At 47.0% G+C, this 15,734-nt stretch overlaps 1 long non-coding RNA gene across 1 annotated transcript; it reads right to left on the minus strand.

Moving 5' to 3' along the window:
• Window positions 1-2,922: 2,922 nt before the first annotated feature.
• On the minus strand, window positions 2,923-3,412 carry LOC142576745 (uncharacterized). Its single transcript, XR_012826954.1, has 2 exons — window positions 3,344-3,412; window positions 2,923-3,275 (listed from the first exon to the last, which is right to left on the minus strand). It is a non-coding gene; the product is annotated as an uncharacterized LOC142576745 (long non-coding RNA).
• Window positions 3,413-15,734: the final 12,322 nt, after the last annotated feature.

Here is a 15,734-nt window from a genome sequence, read left to right on the forward strand (position 1 = left end):
GCAGCAAATCCTCTGGATTCTTCTTCTACTATGTCTCTTGCAACTGAAATTTTAAATGTGTGTAACACTTCATGGCAACTTAGAACACTTAAATGGTTAAGCATCTCCATATCTTAAATTTGTGGACTAGCTTTGTCTCCTTTCTAGAACAATAACTCTCTGGTGTCATACATCACTCAAACCAACTAATTCTCACTCAAACCACTACTTATTAAATCTACCTTTAGATGAGCAGTACCTGCATTAGATGCAGCTGCATACCCTTTTAGCAAATGGATATACATACCACGCTCAGACTGAGCAAACCAAACAAACCAACAGCAACCAGTGCTTGTGTCCATTTGTCTTCAACAAGGCAGAGACAGGCCAGGTCTCGATAAACACAACAAATATAAGGTGCAGGCAGAGGAAATAAGCAGAAGCTGTAAAGACAGCAGCAAAGTGAAACAAATTAGACAAGCTTGCATACAGTCAGCGATCTGGGCCGAGGACAATGCACAACGTTACTGCCACAATTAGAAGCAAATGCTCCTCATGTAACAAGAAAAAACATGTTTTAGCCGTAAACAGCACGACTACGCGGAGTTGGTTGATATTCTATAAACAGCACATACAACAATTAAAGCAGACACATTACTTGTGTCATCTGTCTCCTTGCTGTTTCTACAATATCGGTCACGGTTGCAAAGCTACGCACATGATCTATGAACGAAAGCAACGGACGTGCATATAAAGCTTGGTGAGCCGATTCATACTAATATATATATATGTTTAATTTTGAAAGTTCCCGAAAAGTGATAGTAGCAACAGCAGTAAAGTGGTTTCGTTTACCAGCTCGCTCACAACGTACGCATAGTATGATTTAACTCCACGGCTCGCAAAGGAGCTACTAAGAAGCTTTAAGTGAAGGAAATACGCTTTTATTATCTCACTGCAACGAATGAAAGCCTCTGACGCCCATACCGCGGTCAGCAGTGAGAAAGGTAATTAAATGCAGCAATGCGCTGCATGGGTAAATAAGAAGGGCATAGCGTAGTCATCCTATAGAGATGGAGAAAAATAGACTTAAGAACGCGATAAACATCATAGGACGACATCCACGCTAGTTGAGTGCATGCATTTCTGGCGCGTGGAAGATGTCGCTGTTTTTTTCATTTTTTTACATCGGTGCAACGCGTAGGAACTGCAGTGTTTAAGGCACGAACGAATAAATTATACTGCGATCACTGCGGGACCTGCGACAACCGTTTCGTGTTCCTTCGAATTTCGAGATCACATCGACCACAGCTCGAATGCGCAACCGGTTTTTTACGTGTCACCAAGAGAACGGGTAATCGCACAACACTTACCGTTGCTCCAAGTACGTCCACAGAACTCCTATACAAATTTAGAGAAGGGAAACTGTACCCAGGCCCATAGAGTTACTATACTGACTCTAGAGGACAAGCTACCCATAGGGCCCATGCATTGAAATCGGGAACCGCAAGAGCGGCGCCATGTTGCTACGCGCCGAGGTTGCCAGCTCCTGAGACGCTTGCTAGACTTGGTGACAGTAGTCAGTTTTAATCCGGCAACCATAGCAGCGTAGCATGGCGTCGCGCTTGTAGTGTCGTGATGTGTGGGTGCTGCCGTGTGTTTGGGCTTTATAAGTTGGTTCTTTATTCTATGTTGCGGGACGGTGTGGGTGTGATCCATGTTGACCGTACAGGTGGCAGTTATGCAACCGAGGGATGATCCTGTTGAAGTTTCCGGCGGTATGCCGGTTTTCAGCGGTCACGCCTGCTGCAGGAGTGTCACTCGACGAGGTTACGAGCTCGAAGCTGTGGTCAGATTCCTCGTTGGCGTTCCGTAATTCTCTTCGCACGGGCGCGGTATGTTGCAAAAGCCGCTTTCGCGATCTATCGTCGCGACGATAAATCGGGTTTCTTTATTATTATAAGTACTGATCCAGCTGTAGGGCACATGTAACCGACAAACGGAAGTCTCAGGAGAGCACCTGAGATTATAATAAAGCAGGCGGCGCAGGAACTCCAGGGCACCCAAGGGACAGTGGGGGCATCAAAGCTCGAAGCAGAACGGTACGTAGGTTGGGGCCGCCGAGGCAGGTGTGTGCCAGGGAGTGTTCGCACGGACAGCTCCCCTGGCACGCGCAGTGTGCCTCGCAAAGTCGAGATACTTTAAAGGCGCCTGCGCCCATGATCTTTCTTTTTCCTCGGTGCAGTGAGCACGATTAACGAGAATAATATGGAGGGCGTCCGGTGCAGTCGCGAATGCGTCATGGCAAATGTAGCTCGCGTCGCCTGGCGTGTGTAGTAATATCAGAGTTGGTTGTATGAACTTTATGCATAATACGCCTTGTTACGGTACCTTAACGGAATGGGACTAGAGGACGGTGTTGGTACATTTTTTCGTACCGCCCTAATCCTATACCCCCCACTACAAACACTCACACACACGTTTTTTTTTAATGTATACATACAATTCCTTGCCATGACGGATCACAGCCTCCTTTATTTTTGAAAAATAGAGGAGGCTGTGGACGGATTGACCAGTTCAAGTTGTCAACTTGTCAGTAACTGTCATGGGAATCACTGTAATAAATACAATTCCACGATCGGATTGCTTACTTTCACTTTTTGTTGTAACACTGAGGACTACATGGAACTTTATTTTGTATATGTGAGAGAAGTATGGATATCACAAGCTTAAGCCAATGTGCGATACACAGACAAAGCAGCTGCTACAACATGAACTGCATTGAGGGCCACGCAACACATACGTAATTAAAGGTGCAAAATATAGGGGGAAGCTTCAAAATACGCTCTGTAGCACTGCAAAGTATAACATATATTGTATGTGTACAATAAATGTTCAAAAGAACAATGCATCAACGTCCCATTTGCCTTCAAGTTTATTTTCAAGTTCAAGTTTACTGAAGTTTATTATGAGCATATGTACAACAGGAATCTACTGATACACCCGCAGTCAAGGTAGCTGTTCGAGGTGTGCTGGCTGCCTCAGTGTAAGAAAAAGAAATTGGGTGAATGTCGACACCAGTACCACTGCTTCTTGCCTCTGACCTGCATGCGCCTCCGCGGCATCTCTGTGCTCAAGTGTGCTGGTGTGGCGAGGCGTAGGAGTCATCTGAGAGAAACAGTATCGTTTACATGGAGAAGTGGCTGATCACATTGCTTGTCGCTTTCCCTCAAATGTTTCCTTGGCGACTAGGGAGACACATCCGCAGTCAAGGTGGCTGTTCGAGGTGTGCTGACTGCCTAAACGAAAGAAAAAGAAATAAATTATATGAATGTCGATACCAGTGCTATTGCTTCTTGCCTCTTACCTGCATTTGCCTCCATGGCCTCTTGGCTTGCGGAGTCTGTATGAGGGAGCTGCTGTGGCTAGGCGTAGGCATAATCTAAGCGAAAAGAAAAGGCCATTCAAATGGGGAATTATGGAAATAAATGCAGTTGTTATGTCTGCTTCTTGCACTCTTCTTGCCTAAAAGTTTTCAAACATAGTGTCCAGAACACACCAACACTTTGACTGCTTCTGCTTTTTACCAGCAGGTGTTGCTGCGAGATCCTTAGTATGGCTGCGTGCAGCATTGTAACACTTGGTGGAGGCATTTGAAGTGGTAGCCAAAAATATAAAGGATCATCCTTGTCTGCGTGAATGCTTTCAATTTCTAAATGCAGTGGTAACCATCGCTATTAGTGCAAGGCCCCCCACATCTATGCGGCAAGTACCATAGCTTGAAACTGAATTTTTCCTTTAGTGTTTCACAAGCGTATAATATGTCCACATTAGATTTGATGTGTTTGTTTTTATTTACCCCAGTGTGGATAGAGCATCATTAAATTGTTTTTTATTTTTGCGTGTCTTGTTTTTGGTTTATTTCTGAATTTATCAAGCAGCAGTGTCATGATGCGAAAGTGACTCATGTAATGGCAATCAGCTTTTTGTTTTGCAGAAAAACAATGCATTTCCTGACCCATTGTTTGACATCCCCTCACTCGCATAATTTTGCAGAGTATTCTACCTATAGTGACTTGCTTGACCTCCACTAAAGAATTTTGCATTTTGAAATAGCATTCTTTCCTTAAAATCATTTAAGACTTCTCATAATTTCTGTACCTTGGGCTTCTGATACTCTGCATTCACCATTTTTGCTTGTTTCTGACTAGAAATGTCTTCTTTAATTTAGAGCTTAAATTTTACCTTTGGAACACACGGAAGGGCTTGCCATTGCATAGACGACCGCACGCCAAGTTTCATCCTAGACGCCAGCGCTCGTTTCTCCCCTGGCGGAACGATTTCATCTCCAACGGGTGTAGGCTTCCGCCGCCGCTTCCCTTCACGGTCGCGCGCGCGTTCAGTTCGCGCTGCGCGCGAAACGTCTCGTGTTCGCGACGGCGCCTCTTCGGATGACCGGAAATTATTATTGTGTTGTTAACTGTCACGACAGCAATGTAAATACGAAAGGGTTCATTCCACCAGTGAAATTCTGCCGATTCACAAGAAAATGGTACGAAAAATGCAGACGACAGACATGGATTACTGCGGTGCGCCGAGCGAAGTAAACAACTGGCAAACGAAGCGTCCTCGTTCATTGATCACTCCTAAGTGTATGACGGTTTTTATATGTAACCCACATGAATTTAATAATTACTCGGTACATAATCCTTTTATTCATATAAAAACTAAGTTGTTCGACGAGCGCTTGTCCTGTCTTCTTTCTCGTGTTTCGTTTGTGTGTGCGCTGCCCAAGAATGAAAACCACTTCTGTTGTATGCGCTAGCAGTGGCCGAAGCTCACGCGTCCCGAGAAATTGAATATGTGCACGATGCATTGAACATGACCGGAGTTCGTTCACGCTTCACCACTGCACCGATCGATCGAGTTACTGGACGATACGCGCCCGCGTCTTGGTCGCGTCGGCATTGGTGAAGCAGGAATGATTACTAATACTTTCAACTTCCGTCTCTTGAGCACTGTTAAAAAATGGCCAAGCTGTCTACATTGCTGTCTATATTCCATATTGTAGGGGACGTACTAGTTAAAGTTGTGTGCGCATGTCGTACTTGTGCTATGCAGCGATATATTTTGTTTATTTCCGCACAGTGTCGATGGAAGTCCGTTGTCGCCATCAGAGGCAACACAGATTTGTAGCAAACATATTGTGAGAAACTGCAAAAATGACTTTTTCCGGCGGCACATACTGACGATTTTTCCGGCGGCACATACGATGTCGTTTCCAATTACCTGCTCAGCGTCACTTACATGGTTAAGCAGACGCTGCCCTTTCGCCGCATTGCAGCCATAAAAATATACGTCAAGCGTACCCATCTTCTTAAAGGCAAATAGAAGCGTGTACAGTCTGTTTCACACTTAAGGGAAAACTCGGAACGTATTGCATCGCGATGCGGCAAGGAATTGAGTCGTGCGGCGGCAGCAGCTCGAGCAGCCGCAGACGCTCGAGAGGCGGAGTCGTGATCTGCGTCGTCTGCTACGGCGGCGCGCGCTGGCCGCATTGTCGGGAAGCGTGCTACTGCCAGGGGCAGTGCACCGATTTCATCGGTACTGCGGGAACTGAGCTGATATTCTTTACTAAACGTTGTGCCTCGCCAAACTCTGAACCTTCATCGGCGATAAAGGAGTTCCACAAACTTCTTTTGACAGCATGCTTCGTTTGTTCTTTCGAATGGCCGGGGTACTGAGCGCGTGCACGTATTTCTTCACTGTGTGTGCTACCGTAATAAGCAGCGACAAGACGCACTAAGATGTGCGCGCAACGTGCTCAGTCTTTGTTTGACTCGAAAGGAAAACAAAGCACTCAACAATGATAACTGTGGGGGTCGAACACGATAAAACAAACGGATACGATTAAAGGAAAGGTTTAGGTTAAGACAATGAGCTGGAAGTGATTTTTCTCGACAATCATTCGCGGCACCAGACAGACCCTGCTCGCCGGCGGGGAATTGGACACGTCACGCTCGGAACTTCAGTTAGTATCTCGTCATGTCCCCAGCGGCAACGATGACAGCGCTCATCCTGGAAGGCAGTGAAGTGTAAAATGACTTGATCAGGGATGTGTTCATTCGCAGCACGTCTCAGTCGCTGACGATGGTGGATCGAACCCTATCCGCGGGCGACTGATAGAGGGGATGGTGCGGCAGCGATACTTTCAACGAGCCCCAGACATTTTAAATGATGTTGGCGCCCGGGGATCGAGGCGGCCACTCCAAGAGAGTGACTGCGCGCTGCTCTTCCATCAGATCTTGCACAACACGAGCAGTGCGGATCGGCCACCTATCGCGTTAGAATATATAGTCGTCTTCCAGAAACGGGCCGTCAAGAATGTATGGAATCAGTACGTCATCTATGACTGCCCTGCAGCGATGAACTTACCTTCGAAGCGTATCAGTGGGCGTCGCACAACGCTTAGTAAAACATACTGGCTCATTTCACGCAGTAACGATGAGATCGGCGCCCTGCAACTGACAGTAGAACGCTTCCCGACAAATGCGGCCAGCGCGCGTCGCCGTAGCAGACGACGCCGTTCAAGATCCCGCCCCTCGAGCACCTGCGCGAGCTGCTGCCGCCGCCTGACTCAAGCGCTCGCCGCATCGCGATGCAATGCGCTCCGAGTTTTCCCCTAAATGTGAAACAGACTGTACTACACCCTTCGAATGAAATGTCCACGCGCGCACACGTAGGCACACACCGCGCGCCGCACGAAACGTGCCCAAACACGCGCAGTGCAGGAGGCAATCAAGGCGGTGCGAACGAGAGGTGGGAGAGGGGTACCACCCGCTAATAGAATTTTGCTTCGCATGCGGCGCTCTCAACGCCGGCGCAGCAGCGCCGCTCTCGGTGCCGTTCTTGTCCATATCTGCATAAAAGGGAAACATGTTTCATTAAACATTTGCAAAATCCAATTGAAGATTGATGAATGCAGCTTGCAGCATGATTTGACTGAATGAGCCATAAAAGTAACTCATCTCACTTGGTAAATTAAAGCACATATTAGTGTGATGTACAAGATATGTTACACTAGCGTGGTGGGTTCTCTTGCTCATACAGCAACATCATCGGTGCGCGAGAAAAAAATTATTTTTGCATACCCCTTGTACACACTGATTTAAGGAAAATGAGCTGGAGCTGTCCACATGATCTACTTATTTTACCTGCGAGTATGGTCAACAAAAATGTGTCCCAGCTGCTTAGTGGTATTTGAGATTATGTCAGTATTGCATATGTGCCTGTTGTCTAAAATAATTGAATTTTGAAAATGCTCGCAGGGATCTGATGTGAATATCTGCAGTTTATGGATACATGTAAAAGACTCAGCATCAAGTGCAAGTGAACGGTCCCACAGGCGCGGAGTCGATCATGCAAATAGATTCGCTGCACAAATATTTGTGACCAGAAAAGATATGCCACATGAAATGGCATGCAAGGAAGTGTTGAAAATATTGGACAGTTAATAAAACGCCTACGCTATAATTATGTGGGTTGCTGCACTCGTTATGCAAAACGGAGGTGAGGCGTGCAGACAGGACACAAGAGTAGAGTCTAAGTGGACAACACGAGCGCTGCCTACTTCTCTACTCTTGTGTCCTGTCTGCACTCCTCACCTCTGTTTTGCATAATGAATCCTTACCAACTAGCCCAGCTTTCTGTCGTTCTAAGTCTCGATGCACTCGATTTCGTCCGCATTAGGCACTCGCCTCTTGATTACTTCGTGGCACAGAAATACTCGGCATCACACTGTTTTTCTGCTGTGGCCTTTGTAGAAGCATGATTGTTCAAAGTGCAACAATTAAACAGATTCTATGAGTTGCTTGTGGCTTCGCCAGCACAATTCCACTGCGCTGGTGCGCCTGTCCAGCAATTTCCTACTGAAGGGAAACCAAATAAAAACACCGCTTCGCATGTAGAAAAATGCTCTACTGTGACGCTTCTCAAACGATTGTGATGCACCACAAGAGCTGCATACTCGCGTGATAGTCTCAACAAGGAGATACATTCGTTTACTTACATGTGACGATATATGCCAGAGCACTTCAGGGCTTCGGTGGCACATAAGGCACGAGTGTGCCTTAGCGTCCGCTGTCGACGCGCGATCGCATGTCAAACCTAAACTGTGCGAAACTACTACGCATCCAAAAAACAGATTCGAAACCGAAATTCGCGTCATCTTTTATTGCATGAATGCGTACATCGTGATTTACATAAGTCACGGACTTAGCGATCGCTTTCTGTAAACTTAATATTGACGAACCACCTTCATAAAGCCATCAGGTATGCGTTTTTAGATGACAAACTATATGGTGACCTGTACTTGTTTTCAGCTCTTTCAATAGTAATTGCGCTGGCCACATTGACCAGTAGCAACAGGGCGGCGCCCTAGAGGTCATAGAGTTTCCTACAAGAATTACTAGAGGGAACTCTGGCGCTAGTGTCTACGGGAGCTGCAATGAGAGCGGTTGTCCCAGCATGGGAATTATGGGAAGTACATGGATTTGCCTAAACTTCGTCCTTTTGGCTTCAAACGGCATTGTGACTTAGTTAACTCGTCATTTTCAACAGTATATTGCGGAATAAATAATTAAATAAACATCATTAAAATTGCCCAACCGCAGGATTCGAACACAGGGACTCTAGCGCAGAAGCCTGATATTGAAACCATTAAGCCACGGACGCACTTAACAACAAGCGAATGAAACGCCCTTATGAATTTATCGCGGGCATGCCAGTGCCTTGAGACGCTTGGCGCGTTTCGATTTGGCCACCTGGACAAGCTCAATAGTTGCAATTAATAGAAACTGTACGCGTTCCCGGCGTCTTCTGCACTTCGAAGAATATAGATTGCGCCGAAATATACGACAATAATATTTATATAAGGTAATATACGAAGCCACAAAAACGTCTGAATCCACAAGCACGAAGATCAGACAAATCCATGTACTTCCCATCATTCCCATGGTAGGACAACGACTGCAGCGCCAGAGTTCCCTCTAGTAATTTTGTAGGAAACTCTATGCTAGAGGTTCCCACTTTTCCGGCCCAGCTTTTCCTCTAGAGTTGTTCTACTAACTCTATGCCCAGGCCCCGCACACTCTCAAGTTCAACAAATGGCCACAGAGGGCGAAAAATCAATCGAGGCGCGTTTCAGCGTAAGCGCGCAAGTGGAGCTACTGTAATTTGGTCGAATACTTTAATTTGTGCTTTCTCTGCTAGGGGCGCTGAACATGCTGAATTTTTTAATTTACACAAACCATTGACATGAACAATCGAGGTGTCTAAGGATGCTTTCTTACCTCAGGCAAATAGGCAGTTGATTTTTTAAAAATTTGATTGTTGAAGCTGCTTTTTAGTCATAGCGTCAAGGTTTTTGTGCTCGATTAACCACCGACAGCCGACAGCCTATTGGTATCGATGTGTTTCCTGGCCGTTGGCGTTCGAATACTACGGCGGTAAAACATTTTCGAAAGCATGCTGTGGTTTCGTCTGCGAGTCATTACATAGACTTGCTGTAAAAAGGTCTACTCTTGGCAAAGAATAGTGCCTAATTTTGTTTAGGCGTTGATTATCTTAATGAATGCGGCGGAGGTTGAGGGAGTACGCTTGCAGGTACGTTTTTATGCCGTTGATCTCCATAACACCGCAAGTACGCAAACCGATGTCACAGAACACCCGATCATCATTGTGTGTTCTCCGTCATCGCTTGTTTTCTGTATGCCTACTAATTCTTCATTTCTTCAAGTGTTGTATCCTCCTTTTGTCCTTGCTCTCTTGTGCTTCACTTACAGTATGTCGTTCCGTCAGCTGTAATGCGCATTTGCAAAACCAATACGTTTGATAAGACGCAGTGGTTATCATAATTTCACTACACGTGTATTAAGCTGGCACATATGGTTCAGATACAGATACCTGTATGCGAACTTGCACGACGTTGATGCGGAGATTAGGATAATTATGACACCCGTAAGGAAGAGGCAGCTGACGGCCGTATAAGCTGTTGCGTTCTTTCCGCCGAACTACCCGGCCTGGTAGTGCTGTAACGATGCTGTATAAAAGTGACACGCGGTGACAGGGAAATTATTATACTTAGCAGCCGACCGTACGTTTTGTAGCTTAGGTCTTCTTTCTTGTGCGTTTGTGCTACCCTTATTAATGAGCCATTTCTTGACTATGTTCTTGACTATGTAACTGCGTTTGTGTGGATGCGTAGACGTGTGCTTTTTGTTGTACTTGTAAAATGCAAATAAAATATTTTCAGGCTTACTCAATCTTTGGTGTCGTGTGCGTTTATTCCAGTCGAGGCCATCGTGTCACCTGGAAACCGCATTCTGTCAGTAACCCTACACGAAATGCAACAGCTGGAGCGCGGCGGCACAATTTAACTCAGGGTAACGGCGGCGTAATAAACGAAAAACCGCTCAGGATGCCCTTAAAAGTCAGTTCACTGTGTGCCTTAACTCGATATGACTCAGCGCTACATGTATTCTGCTGCGCCTCGATCGTGCTCCCGCCAGTTTGGTTGCTGTGTGGCAAACGTAGCGCCTACATAAATATGTAGGCGCTACGTTTGCTACACAGCAACTACACTGGCGGGAGCACGAGCGAGGCGCAGCAGCCAGAAACCCAGTAAAGCCACAGAACACCTGGTAAAGCTTGTGCGAAACCCCGTTTCCGTTTCCTGTTGTACAGCGCCACCTGTGGTCGCATACTTTAGTTCACGACGCCACCGCTATGCTTATTTCCGTAGCACTGTGGAAGGTACAGTTTCCCTTCTCTAAGTTTGTATAGGTGTTCTGTGCTGTACCTTCCACAGTGCTACGGAAATAAGCGTAGCGGTGGCGTCGTAAACTAAAGTATGCGACCACGGGTGGCGCTGTACAACAGGAAACGGTAAATACGGTAAAACGGTAAATAGTCGATAAATACAAGTACCTTGGGGTGTGGATAAATAATGGCATTGAGTATCTGACAGAGTACGAAAAATATCTAACGACTAAAGGTAACAGAAGTGCAGCGATTATGAAGAGTAGGGCACTGTGGAACTACAATAGGTACGAGGTAGTACGAGGGATATGGAAGGGGGTAATGGTACCAGGCCTGACTTTTGCCAATGCAGTTCTATGTATTAGAACAGAGACCCGGCAACAGTTGGAAATTAGGCAACGTGGTGTGGGTAGGCTCGCTCTGGGAGCACATGGCAAGACACCAAATCTTGGAGTGCAGGGGGATCTGGGATGGTCTTCTTTCGAGGGCAGAGAGGCTAGTAGCAAGATAGCATTTGAGGAGCGATTGAGAAAAATGGGGGAAATTCGGTGGGCTAGGAAGGTTTTCAGTTCCTTATACACGAGGAATGTTGACACGAGGTGGAGGAAGCGAACTAGAAAATTGACAAGCAAATACTTCGGAAGTAGCGGGGGAACAAGTAAGGAATCATCTGTCAAGAAAAAGGTTAAGGAGGCAGAGAGGGGTATGTGGAGTACAGAGATGCAAACCAAATCGGCATTGGAGACATACAGGACGTTTAAGCAAGAAATAGCCAAAGAAAATATTTACGATAACTCTAAGGGAAGCTCATTGTTGTTCGAAGCCAGGACAGGTGTACTGAGGACTAAAACGTACCGAGCCAGATACCAGGAGATAGATTTGGTGTGCGAGGCGTGTAGAGAGGAGGAGGAAACGGCGGAACACCTGATACTTGCAGTTGAATCTAACGGGGAACTATTCAAAGCCTTGGGTTTTAAAGACAGTGAAAGTAGAATAGACTTTGAACAGGTAGAAATAACTAAACGGAGGCTATATGATTGGTGGACAATATCAACGCAAAAGTAAAGGATAAATACATAGGTATGCATGCATATAGAACCATTAAAGGCTAGGTGGCGCGCGCCGCCGCCGCCCGATTCAAAGGGTTGAGCCACAATCATCCATCCATCCATCCATCCGGTGCGGACGGCGGTACGGACGCTCCTGTGATCGAGGCTTCAGCGACTTCGTTCGTAGCTAAGTACCTTTTCATCTTTATTAGATAGTGTTTTGAAATATTTTCTGTTGCATGGAGTAGGGGCGCAAATTTTGAATTCTTGGTAAGAGTAGCAAACGCACCGGCTTTGTCTAGGTCTGGCGGCTCCCCCGTTAGGCCTAGTTGGTAGGAGGGACCTATTGATAGGCTTCGTTAATTATTTCAGCTAGCTCCTCAGATTCTTGCATGGGGTAGGGAGTGACAATTCTTTATTTTAGTTTGGGATAGCGGTCGAGGTCGGCTTTGTTTGAGTGATTTGGCGAAGTTCCTCGTTGGGCCTCGGGACGTAGGCCTAGCGATGAAATCGAAGAACGCGAAGGCCGCGGGGGACGGGGAGCAAGTGCAGTGCGACGAGTGCCTGCGATGGTGCTTCCTCGACGAAACTAAGTTCCAGAATTTAGCAGACGCGGAGGGGTCTAGCTTCACGTGCAGGTCGTGCGAGGGCGTCAGGGAAGCCGTCCAAAAACTGGAAGGGAATTGGGCGGCTAAGTTCGACGAGCTGAAGGCAGAACTGAGGGAGGAACAGGAGAAGCGGGTAGCACTGCAGGCGAAAGTTGACAATTTTGTCAAGGTGGAGGCGGCCCAGGCCGCGCAGTTAGTAAGGACCGTGGCCGAGCTTGAGGCAGAAAAAGAAAGGAGCGCCGAACTGGAAAGGCGGCTCGACGCGCTGGAGACGCGGGCAGCGGAGAAGGTCGGGTCAGGACAACAAAGTGTTGGCAAAAACTCGGAAAGTAGGGTAGACCCTACAGGCGAAGCGGGAGGCAGGGAGCCAAAGCAAGCCGTCGTCAGCTCGCCGCCGGTGACACGGCGTAGTTATAGTGAAGCTGCACAACGCGCCCCGAGTGAGGCGACGCTGCAGCCACAGGGGCGCCAGCGGGCGCAAAGGGAGGGGCAGCAGGCACAAGCTGCAGTCGAACGGTTTGCACGTAGAAGGGTCCTGGTGATAGGGGACTCCAATGTGGGGAGGGCCGAACAGGGCGTGATGGCGAGAGTGAAGGCGGACGGGCGAGTACAGGTGGAGGTGCAAGCGGGCAAGGCTATCGCGGAAGCAATGACCAAGGCGCGGGAAGTAATTGGGGTCAGCACGGGGAGCGACAGCTTGGTCATTATGCATTCTGGGCTCAATGACGTGCTTAAGGGGAGAAGCCAGGACCTTGAGAGGCACATTGAGACTGGGCTGAGTAAGCTTAGAGAGGCCTCCGGGAGGGTGCATGTGACCATATGCACTATCCCAGAGGTCCAGGGCCAGGCTTACCAGGTAGAAAGGAGGGTGGTTGAGGCCAATCGGGTCATTAGGAGTCTGAGCGGACGACTCGGGTACAGCGTGATGGAGGTCAACAGGGACGTGTACGGAACCGGCTTCCGACCTTTTGTGCAGGATGGTATTCACTACAGTGGTGCCACTGGCAAAAGGATAGGGGGCAGGATGGGTCGCCAGGCAACAGCTTTTTTAGGGGGACCCAGAGCCCTGAAAGAAGCAGTGTAGGCGTGGACGATTCGAGGCAGGAGCCACAAACACGCGAACATCGGTACTGTAGGAGAGGTGACAGGAATAAGCGCAAGAGCCAAATTAAGTCAGACATAGGGTTCATTAACATGCAAGGTGGCAGAAATAGGCTAAAATGGGAGGAAATCGAAGAACAACTAAGGCAAGAGAACTTAATGGTTTATGGGTTTGTAGAGACACATCTTAGGGACATGGAACAACCGCCCTGTAACCCTGATTATGCATGGGAATACTGCAACAGAGTGCAGGGTAGCAGAAAGGGTGGGGGAATTGGAGCATTCATTCATAAAAATACAAATTGGCAAAGGGTCAAACAGGAATGCAAGGAGCATTTATGGCTAGAAGGAAAAGTAGCAGGGGCGAAAACACTTCTGGGCTTTGTATACCTTTGGACAGGATCAAATGCTAAAGAGGAAAACAAAAAAATGTTGGACTGTATAGCAGCGGACATCAATGAGCTAGGAAAAGGATGTGAAGTAATTGTATTAGGAGACATGAATGCGCATGTTGAAGATATGGATGGGTACACAGACTCCACAGGTAACATGCTGCTGGATATGTGTGAGAGGCTTAACTTAGTTGTCTGTAACTCTACTGAAAAGTGTGACGGAATCATAACATGGGAGGTAGGGGGTCGACATTCGACAATAGATTATGCGTTGATGTCACATAGGATGTACGATAGATTAGGAGCCATGATTATAGATGAACAGGGCTCCAGAAGTATAGGTAGCGACCACAAACGTATCAAGTTGAGTTTTAAGAGGGAAACTAAAGCACGAACGACGCGCGAGGAAACGCCAGATGTGATTTTTTACTCAGAAGACGAAGTGGAAATAGCGGCCAAACAAATTGAAGAGGAAATATCAGAGAGTACTGAAACTGATTGGACTTACCCAAAGTTAATGAGACTATTTGAGCGTGAGCTAGGTAAGGCGCGAGTCAGGAAAACAAGGCAAGGGATACGAAAACTCAAGAGCTGGTGGGATGAAGAAGTTAAGAAGGCCATAAAGAAACGTCAGGAAGCATCCAGGGAACACAGGTATTCCAAAAGTAAGGGAGAACCTGAAGCAGAAGTAGAGAGAAAATGGGTAAACTACATAAAATGCAAAAGGGAAGCATCTTATTTGGTCAACGAGAAAATCAAGACAAAAGGGTCCCAATGGCTGTCAAAAATAAGCAATAAAAAAGATAAACAGGCAGCTAGAAAATTCTGGCAACATCTGAACTCCTTGGGTAATAGGACAAGCCTAGAGCAGAGGTATATAGTAACAGCTCAAGGTACTCGGTTAGAAGGAGAGGCGGCAATGGAGCATATAGGAACCATGATGAGGGAAAAATTTACAAAACAGACAAATGGTACATGCAGTACGTCGGAAAGGGATAGCCCGGTCAACCCACTGCTTTCGCTTGGACAAAAAGAGTGGGAAAGGGCGGAGAAGAGGGTACCAAGTAGCACATCGGCAGGCCCCGATGGTATTCCAATTATGTTAATAAAGAAATTGGGCCCGAAATCTAAGAAAGCATTGAGGGAGGTGGTGAGCAAAATGCTAGTGGATGGTAAAGTACCTGACGAATGGAGGCTAAGTAGGATGAGAATGATATATAAGGGAAAGGGGGACAAAGCTGACATAAATAACTACCGGCCTATAACAGTGACGTCAGTGGTTTACAGGGTGGTTATGCAGATTATAAAGGACAGACTGCAGGCATGGGTAGAGAACGAGGGGGTACTTGGAGAGCTACAAAATGGGTTCCGGAAGCATAGGAGGCTAGAAGACAATCTGTTCTCGCTAACACAGTGCATTGATATAGCTGAAAAGGAACACAGACCCCTATGGCTGGCTTTTTTGGACATCAAGGGAGCCTATGACAGTGTACTTCAAGAGGGCTTGTGGGGCATTCTGGAAACTTTAGGAGTGCGAGATGGAGTAACGAATTTCTTAAAAGATATCTATGAACGTAACCGGGTGATTATACAATGGGAAAAGCAGGTTTCGGAGCCTGTGATGATTCGGCGGGGGCTTAGGCAGGGGTGCCCATTGTCACCTCTGATGTTTATGCTGTACCTACAAGGTCTAGAGGCCAAAATACAGCAAAGCGGACTCGGCTTCAACCTATCATTTCTCAAGCAAGGAAAATTGATTGAACAGTCATTACCAGGACTGATGTACGCGG

The sequence above is a fragment of the Dermacentor variabilis genome, chromosome 3, assembly GCF_050947875.1.
Source record: "Dermacentor variabilis isolate Ectoservices chromosome 3, ASM5094787v1, whole genome shotgun sequence".
Classification (NCBI taxonomy): Eukaryota; Metazoa; Arthropoda; class Arachnida; order Ixodida; family Ixodidae; genus Dermacentor; species Dermacentor variabilis.